Raw genomic sequence first — 10,368 nt, forward strand, 5'->3', positions numbered from 1 at the left:
GCCAATTCCTCAGCGTCCTACACACTCTCGCTTGTTTCGGGCCTGATAGGCTTGTAGGTCCATTTTTTGGCCCTTTTGTCAGGGTTTAGGGTTTCCTTGTATGTTGCCTTGTTGGCTTTCAGTCGATCAGGTTTTACGGTTCGGCAGCTCGCGTCTAAGTCCTTGGGTCTCGCAACTATCCACTTCTAGCCGCTAAGCAGCTGCGCACTACAATTTCTCTTGTCACGTGTGCTAGAATCAAGTTTTGAGCACCCGAAGGGTTTCGACAATTTGTGCTACTACGTATTTGCCGGGTCAAGTCAAATTTCTGATAGATTTGACAAAAAGTTGCACTCAGACCAACTGGTCCGAATTGCAGGGTCCGAGTAGGTCACTCGGACGGGCTGAGGCACGGGGTCGAGGGTCGAATTTCCGGATTTGACTCGGACAATTTTGATTTGGACGGGCCGAATGGCGGATTTGGACAGGGTGATTCGGATAGGCCGAATGGCGCTTGGTCGAGGGCCGAATTTGAGATCGGACGCGTAGCTCGGACTGGCCAAGGCCGGATGTGCCATGTGGCAAAAAAGCTTTGACTCGGACGGTTGAGTGGGTTGACTTGGACAGTTGCCTCGGACATACTCTAACCTACGCTAAATGCAACAAAGATCGAAGGCAAAAAACTGAAATAGATTCTCCATGCTTTCCAATCGTCAAACAACCAAATTATCCCAAAATACTTACTTGTTTTGAAGATTAAAAACACCCAAACTTCCTACCTATCTCAAGCTCCATTTCGGGGATGAGTACCCTACTTCGATGCTCGATATGAGGCGCACAAGTGCTCAAGCTTGAATCCGTTGGTCCCGGCGGAACCAAAATGTGGGAGCTTTCACTCAACCACCAAGACCCACAGACCGCCTATTGTTTCAAGCGTTCCAGGCGAGCTCTAATGGCTATCTCTCACCTAGCCGACACACCGTCGATCCTACGAGTGTAGTGAGCTTACCTTGATACTTGATCGAGTACCCTTCTCTCTCTTGCACTCCGGTAGCTCCACGATTCTTGATGCTAGCTCAAGCATCCTCAAGCCTCCTCCATCTCCAAGCTCCATCCTCCATAGCCGCGCACGCAAGGGAAGGGAAGAGAAGAGAAGAGAAGGAGAGAAGAGGAGATGGTGAAGAGCTTCACCCTCTTGATCCCTCACTCCCACACACACTCTCCTCTCATCTTAGGGCACAACTCCATCAATCGGGCAAAAGATATATTAGCTTTCTTACCCATCATATCATTTTTTAGGTCATAATCACTCTCTCCTTCCCCCAATGGAATGTCAGCAGCATGATAATGTTTCCTAGGCGCTCTTGATTTATTTTTCTCTCTCTTCTCTCTCTTCTCTTTCTTCTCTCCTCTCTTTGTTTTTCTTCCTCTTTCCTCACTAGCCTTACTAGTTTCAAGTTCTCCCTCTCAACATCTCTTCTTCTTTTAATTGCAAGAATTACATCAACAGCTTTATTTTCCTTTTTTTGTTTTTCTAAAAGAATACAATTTATAGCACTTTTTCCTTTCTCTTCTTCAGTCAACCTAGGTTCTTGCGAGGTAGAATCTTTTTTAATTTCTATCCCAAAATCATTCTATCTGTTAGGCAAATTTTGAGGTAAAGGATACATATCCCCACCTGCTCTAGGCGGATAAGGACAATTTGTACTCACATGACCTAACTCTCCACAGGAAAAACAAGTCACCATCGGTCAATGAAAATATCCTCTACCATTTTCTCCTCTCCCAATTCCTAAATTTTCCTGATTGGTTTGTCCTATAGGTCCTCCACTTCCTCTTTCCCAAGGTCTTCCTCTCATGGCTCCTAATCTCGTATTTTGTAATTGGCCAGACAATTGATCCTCAATATTTGGTGCTAATTGGGCATTTTTTCTCGTTAACATTTGAAAGTTTTGTCCTTGCCAATTTTGATCTCCATCTTCTACATGTGTTCTAAATGATTCTCTTTTTTTAATTTTCTCAAATTTTCTCTCCTTTTCTAAAGCAATCATCACAGCTTCTTCAAAAGTACTAGGTTCCTTAATTTCCAACTTTGTCCTCACCTCTCCATGCAATTTTTCAATGAAATGTTTGATTTTCAACATTTTCGGGGCTCTCTCTCCTGGGCCTAATGATACATTCCATCAATCCCAAAGTCTAGCATACTCCATGGCAAAAAATTCTATGGTCTGGTTTTCTCTCTTTTGGCAAGTTTCTATTTTTCTCCAAAGTCCTGGGAAGTCTCAGTTTCCTTAAAACGGTCAAGGAACACCTGCTTAGTTGCTTCATATTCCATAAGAATAGGAGGATTTCTCAATCTAAGGGTCTTTTCATAATCCTCAAACCAATTACGACCTTCATCCAGCAATTGAAATTTCAGAATTTGGAGTTTCAGGGTTGAGTCATTTATTTGTTGGATAATACATCCAAGCTCCAGTTTTTTGAGGAATCGTTGAGGATCCTCTCCCTTCTGACCATAAAAATTCAGGAAAAGAACTAGCCATTGGAAAACAATTACAAACAAGAAATCAATCCAAAAATCACGCACAAAGTCAAAAAAAATTTTGGCACTCCTTATTAGCGGGGCACCAAAAAAGAGATGTTACGTGAGTGGTAACCCAAATTTGGGTAGAGCATCACACAACCACAACACAACGGAAATACCAACAATTCGAAAACAAACCAAGTGAAATATATTCTCGTACCTTAACAACCTTGAGCTAACACTCGGCACCACAAATCCAAATTCTTCAACTTTCAAATCGACATGACAAGAGCTCACTCTAGCATGCGACCCTCCACTCTCCTCTCTCACAAAATACAATTGTAATCAAGGGGGAAGGCCCTTAACTCTTCGATCTCCTCTCCTTATATAGTTTTTCTAGTACTCTCACACACGTCATAAGGCTTTTCACTTTTCTACAAGGCGAAGGCTTTTATACTTTTGCTTTTTCTTCGTTCTACGCTTTGAAGGAACTCAAAAGCCTTAGAAGGCTTGAAAACTAATAGATTAACATTAAGCTTTTTCACGACGTAGAGTTTTTTAATGCCACCTCCTGTGTTTTAGTACGCTATCTGCCGCCTTCATGTAAGGAGTTGCCACCATATTCCGTGATTAACAAACAGCCCAACTCATTGCTTTTAATCATTCAACTCATCATCGTCTAGTCAATTAGGCAGTCTTCCTGCAATGTGATTATGCCGTCATCTTCTGAGTTAGCTCCCAACTCCACAAAATTGATGGTTATGACAAGATTAGCCTCTATTTCTCCAGTGGAAGACCTTGTAAAGCTGATTTTTGTTGTCTGCCTAGTGTCCTCAGTAGTCGAGATAAAATCCGCAGTATTCATGATAGTAGTATCAACGACATACAACTTGATTTTAACCCCTTGATGTATGGCCCACAAAACCACAAAATGCACATCCCAGGACTGGAAACTATTGTTCTTAGCCACACAGATGCATTCATAACCAAATTCTTCCTCCCATCTCACAATGCCGTCGAATCCTCAATCCTAATCATCAACGGTAGCCATCATTTTGGCTACCATATTCCCTGCATTCATTTCAATATTTTAAAGGCTGTTTTGTCTGCTATGCCCGCCATAGCTATACTTGATGTATATATACCTTCATACCAAAATCCTTATGATTCACTAGGTCATTCAGAGTTGGAAGTAGTGTTTCTAGCACAAAACTTCTCGGAACAAAATCTGCAAGACTTGAAAACTTTTCCCACTCATACTCTGCAAATGACAGCAATATCAATCGTCGAACTTGCGGATTGCCATGCTGAATCCCTTGTTGCCACAGAACAATACTCCACAAGATGCTAACATGTGGATCGAGTAGGTTAGATTTGTCTAGAAGCCATTTGACTAAATGACTCCCAATAAATACTTGTGATTGTTCCTCCTTAGGTACTTCTAATCATATATCTCGTTCTTGTTTGTGGACTCAAATCTTCAATCGTAAGAGAAGCACAAACAGAAGCCTTTGAGCTACCAATTCAGGATTTCCAAAATCTTCATCCAGAATTTTCATGCAATCTGCCCTAGGAGGAATATGCTATGACATAGTACTTCATGCCCATACATACATGATTTGAGAAGATATGCAAATTGGAATTCATGCTATTCAACCATCAAGCAATGCTCATAGGATAATAATGAATGCACTTGAAAAAATTGTGCCTAATCTATCTAAATGTGCTAGTGCGTCATGCATAATGCAAACATAGTTCCTTGATTATTTAAATCCTTATCCTCACCTCTCCTTCTCATCAATATAATATCAATCTCCACTCCACCCATCCAAAATCTCACAATCACTCAAGAAATGATGGTCCTCAAGATGTTGACCAGATATGAACAACCCATCGCACAATTGGTGGCATCCTTCACGACCTTGGAACTCACCCAACTACCTTACACGCTCAACCAGAGGTTCCTAATTTTGTGATGAACATCCCAAATATCGTGCGGGCAAGAAATGTGCATGCTCAATGATGGGTGCTCTCTCATGTACACGTGCAACTAAGATTTAGTGCATATAGCTACAGCGGGCCTCATGCCGTGCTAGTGCTCAATGATGGTGCAAAATGTGTATAATCCCAACCCATGGCATGGACGTATTTGATAAGAATAGGAGAAGACCCCCAAGTGTAGTGCATCAATAAATGCAACGTGAAGTGCTCATGAACCCATAGTTCACATGATGTGCAAGAGTCTCAACAAGAAAACAAACCTTGCTCCACAATGTTCGGTAGCTAATAGCAAAATCCAACATCAACCTATCCAAAAAAATACCAAGCTCAACCAAGGCTATCAAGTTTCACACTCAACAAATCAAACAAAATGTCAAAAACAAATCCTAAGCTAGACAAGCACAAGAAATCCAACTACGAAATAACAAAACAAATTGTCTGACAAACAACTAAGCTAGCAAAAATCAAACCTAACTACAGTTAGACTAGGGATTTTCAGTTTTCACAAAAATGCTTGACAACGGTGGTTAGTAATCAGAAGTAGAGTGTTACAGATGCAAAGAAAAGAGACATATCTCACCAAATTGTCGACTGGTCTATAGACTACAAGCCCTCACATAGTCAATGCAAAGGAGAAGAACACATTGTAAAAGGCTATCCCCTATGAAGGCCAATGCTACTGAAAGTCAAACCAAGGCCCAAGAACTTGCATCCAACTTAGTGGAATTGGAAGTTACAGCAAAATGTTTGCTGAAAATTAGACCAAGGCCCAAAAACCTGAAGGGGATGCAATGGCAGTGGAGAAGGAGAAGAGGAAGATGCGAGAGAGAAGAGCACACACAATGTAGGTGCTCTCAAGAATGATATGATAGCCTTATTGCACTATCTCATATATATGAATAAATGATATGGGTGGTCAGTGTACATGGGCAGGCCCAAGGGCCTTTTACCCCAGCAACCTCCCACTAAAAGGCCAATGGGCCGTGGAGTGAAAAAACAAAGAAAGAAGGAAAAAAGACAAGGTGAGGAATCATGACATCTCACCCAATGCCAATCGGAAAGTGAGCTGTGCAATAAGCGGGAACCTTTGTGAAAGAAGAGTCAAGCATCCTCGAGTCCATGACATCTAGGAGATAAGCGATCCCACAGCTCCATACAACAGAGCAAGCCAAGAATGTTTCTCATGAAGCAAGCACAACTCATGTGCAAGGCTATAATGCATAATCATCAGAGTAGCGCATAACATCAGAGTGGTGCATAGGAGATAGCTGAGAGTACATAGACTCTCCAAAGTCAATCATAGAAGAAGGGTCAATGTCCTAGACACATGTTAGACAGGGTCTCAAGATAGTATGTGGCCTCAGCGAAGTGGAAGACTGACATACAACTGTAGCATCAACCATAAAGCGCACTGAATGTGCATCAAGAGGCTTGAGAGATGTCTGTGTCTCATAAAAGACAGCATGATGATTGCGTATAACCTGCTGGGCATCCAAATACCATAACTTGTAAGCCTGAAAGTCACCATCTCCATAACTAAGGAGGATACATCTGCGTGACATAGGCATATTTGGCATACATAAAAATGCCTAGCAGCCAAACATCCTCAAGTAATCATAGGAGGGTCTCATGCCACTCCATGCCTCGTGTGGTGTTATACCATCCAAAGTCAGACACGACATCCTATCAAGCAAGTAGACTGCCGTCATAAGGGCCTTAGTCCAAAAGCCATAAGATAACCTAGTTGTTGTAAGCATAGAAGCAACCTTTTCCTGTAAAGTTAGGCACATGCCATGAGCAATCCCGTAATACTGTGGGCATAGGAAATCAGTGCCAGACTATTGACAATAGGACTGAAAGTCAAAAGAGATAGCGTGACTCTCATAATCCATTTGCAAGCACCTAGGCATGTAACTAGCAAAATCCATAAACCTGTCAAGCATAACTGCAGCATCCTCAATCCGTACTAAGTAAAAGGCCCAAACATGGTGGGTAGCATGATCCACGAAGGTCAAAAAATGTGAAGCTCCACCAAGTGACTGGGTAGGCATAGATCCATAAATTGCACAATGGATAAGATCTAGAGGATCATGCCTCTCACGATCACCATGAGCCAAAGGTGCTCTACAAGGACCATAAGAACAATCAGGGCAAGCATCAAGATCTGCATGTGACATAGGAGGCAGCATGGAGTGTGAACGAGACAAGATCTCCATCTCTTTGTGGTGCATATGGCCTAGGCGATAATGCCATAATAGTGCATGTGGTATCCGGATAACTGTAACCATAGAATCTCCCATATGAGAGACATGCACTGGGTAATGAGAACAAACTCTAGAACCTCTAGCCAAAATCAAGCAACCACAACTGATCTTCCAATATTGATCTGCAAGAGAGACACTAAAACCTACATCATGCAACTGACGGATAGACATCAAGCTCTTACTGAGCATGGGAACATGTAGAACATCCCTATGCATAAGAGAAGTCCCATTAGGAAAAGCTAGATGTATGTCCCCTATACCAACAATAGCATAAGTCTGCTCAAGGCCCAAATCAATACATCTGTCAACTTCCCTGTAAGAAGAGAATCGTGCTCTATGAGGTGTAACATGACAAGAGACTGAAGAATCCAATAGCCAATCAAAGAGATAGGCTTGATCATCGAGCAAGTAAGTTGTAGGGAAACTAGATGACAGGAGGACATGCTCAACTGCATCGTCATGGGTAACTGCATGTACCTCACCACTAGAAAGAGTGGTAACACCTACTGCATCGCTGACTCTCTGCTCATGTTGAGTCCGTCTCTGTCTCTATTGCTCTTTAATCCATCTAAAACATTTTCTTTTAACATGCCTAGGCTTTTCACAATGGAAGCATATAACATTTGTAATTGAAGAACCTGAAGAAGACGACAAGGAATCCAAGTCATCATGAATAGGGCTATCCATAGCATCCACGTAGCTCAAGGAGTCAAGGGCTATCCCAAAAAAAGAACATGCTCATAAAGACAATCATTTGCAAGCACATCAGTGGTAGAAGCATGCTGCAAAGGCTCATGAAACCTCAACAGAGACGGGAGGACGTAAAGGCATCAACCAAGGATGCAAAAGCTCCCACATGAAGAAGAGTTGTAGCGAACTGCATGACATAACCAACCACAGTATGGTAAAGCATAAGACATCTATAATAAGAGCATATGGTATTTAGCCATGAAATCAGTCCACAACCATACGATACGCATAGCTTTGCAGTACATCATGCCATGTAGGAACATCCAAGTTAAGTAAAGACCGATAAGTGGCAAAGCATCCTACAAGAGTCAAGCTCTAGGTGAAGCCCAAACACTTGTACAACATCATCCATACAAGTGGCTCTGTAAGGTACACAACAATAGACCATGTGCATAAATGGGTAAGCATACATAGCATGTGCTCCTCCCTAACATGGACGGGCAATAGTAGCCCAACTAGCATAAAAGCTAGACAACAGAGGAGCAAGAAAGCCATAATTGCAGCCTAAGCACTGAGAAGTCCACTAATCAACCAAAAATAACTCGCAAAGATCCAAGAATCACTGAGCAATCAAAGCTCAATCAACCAACTGCTAAAGAAAATGGAGCAAGCACTGCTCAAACATGTATCTGCATCCAAGTAAATCCAAGATCCATAATTGAGGCATTAAGGGACAAATAGCATCCAAGCTGCATAAGTGATAAGTCGACGAAATGCAAACTGCTTCACAAAATTATCAAATACAAGTCGATTCAAGCCCAAACATTTGCCATAGTGCAGTCGAACCCAAAAGCATCCACATCAGACATCAGTCCCATAATGGGTAGCATGTGGCATAAACCTTGTCAAGTGAAATACCAGCTACAAAGAAAATGATAGTGAACCAAGAATTGAGCTCTACTCTTTGCTCAAGAAGAATTTTGGAGCATAAACATCAAAGTGGCATCATCCAAATACATCAGCATATCATCCAGAGTAGTCGAGAGCACCCGTAGACCATAGGCATAACCAAACTGGAGGTAAAATAACATGTCAACCAAGGTAGCATAAATCCCAACCAACAACGAAGTGTCTGCATCCAAATTAAGGCTCAATAGCTCTCAAATAGCATATCTGGGCACAAACCATGATGACCAAGCATCAATACATGCATTAGGACACCTGAATGTCAACAAAGAGCATTATGCATGAGCCATCCCTGATAAAACCTTGTTGTGCCCAAACAATGTACAATAGTAAATCCCTGCATAAATTGAGCTATGGAAGCCCAAACCAAGTGCCAAACCATCTCAAAACATTGGGCAAACATCCCCAAAGCATCTGGGTATCAAATACCAAGCTTCAAGAGCATCACATAAGCTAAGAATATGACATTTTCTTGTTGTAAATCAACTCAGATTTGTTGCAAAAAATTCTGTGATTAGAATTTGGAATATCTAACATTGCATTGCATCTGGAGCATGCCAAAACCCCAAGTTAGACTCTTACTTTGGCTAAATTGGGTTTCGAATGCTCGAGATAAGAGAAAAAATGGGATTTTTGAGACAAATTTTGAAACAGGCGCAAAAAAAACGTGAGTTGCTATTGTGGGGCCTGCTAGTTATGCTGAGGATAAGGGGGAAAATAGGGGCATACAAGGTACCCAATGAAGCCAAGGAACGCCTACAAAGAGCCTATGAGGGCCAGAGAGAGGCGGGAGATGAAATCTTACCTTGGGGGGAAGAAGCCATGGCTGGCATTGTAGCTCCAAGCTCTAGATCTTCAATCCGGGTTGAAGTAATGCCGGGCCAAGCTCCACGATCAAGCTTTGATCCAAAGCTCTGATACCAGTTGAAGGGGATACAATGGCAGTGGAGAAGTAGAAGAGGAAGATGCTAGAGAGAAGAGCACACACAAGGTAGGTGCTTTTAAGAATGATATGTCAGCCTTATTGCACTATCTCATATATATGAATAAAGAATATGGGCGGTCAGTGTACACGGGCAGGCCCAAGGGCCTTTTACCCCAACAGAACCTACGTCCAACTTGGTAAAATTGAAAGTCGATATAATCAAACTTGCTAAGAAAAAGAACCACTCATCCAAAAAGAAAATAATCCTCCTACCAAAACTATGATGTTCAATCTATGAATAGAGAAGTAGAACAATACAGGACAGAACAATACGGTATAGAGTATTGCAGTGTCATAGAGAGTAGATGTTGCCACTTCTAGAAGAAAAAGGAAAGATGAAAGTGGGTTGTGTCCCATTCCCTAGTATAGGCAGTTGGAGAAGCCTGTGGATCCTATTAAAGAGTATGACTTGGTCAAAGACATAGATATCTTCAAACAAATCTAAAATTTTTACAATTGTTGATGCTATCCCCTAGTTTCCAAAATAAATTTAAAAGCATATTAATAAAAAGAATAGTCTAAGGATTGCTCCCACAACTACCACCAAGTCTAGTAAGGCCCTAGAGCTAGTAAAAGAAGTGGATGTGTCTAATGCCTTCCTAGATCTTGGCACTCCAGAGATTGGTGTTTGGATTGAAATATATTTTGTTGTAGATGCATTGATTGATGGAGGCTCATCTTAGTGAATATAATGACAAATATGACAATGAATGAGCTAGGCCTGCAAGGTATGCGGCCTACAATTAGTGACTTATCAGAATAGCAAACTAGAGTAGAATTAAGCCTTTGGGCATTCTCCCATATGCGAAGAAAACCATGGCAAGAAGAGCCTATCGGTTGACCTATCTGGTGGTGAAGTCAATTCCTATGGGATTTCATATCCTTTGTTACTAGGAAGACCATGGCTTTTTGAAGAAAGAGTAGCGATGAATTGGTTCAAGGAAACCCTGACCCTGGGT

Source organism: Lygodium microphyllum, unplaced genomic scaffold (genome assembly GCF_053477565.2).
Source record: "Lygodium microphyllum isolate KBCC unplaced genomic scaffold, Lygodium_microphyllum_v1.1.10 scaffold_49, whole genome shotgun sequence".
Taxonomy (NCBI): domain Eukaryota; kingdom Viridiplantae; phylum Streptophyta; class Polypodiopsida; order Schizaeales; family Lygodiaceae; genus Lygodium; species Lygodium microphyllum.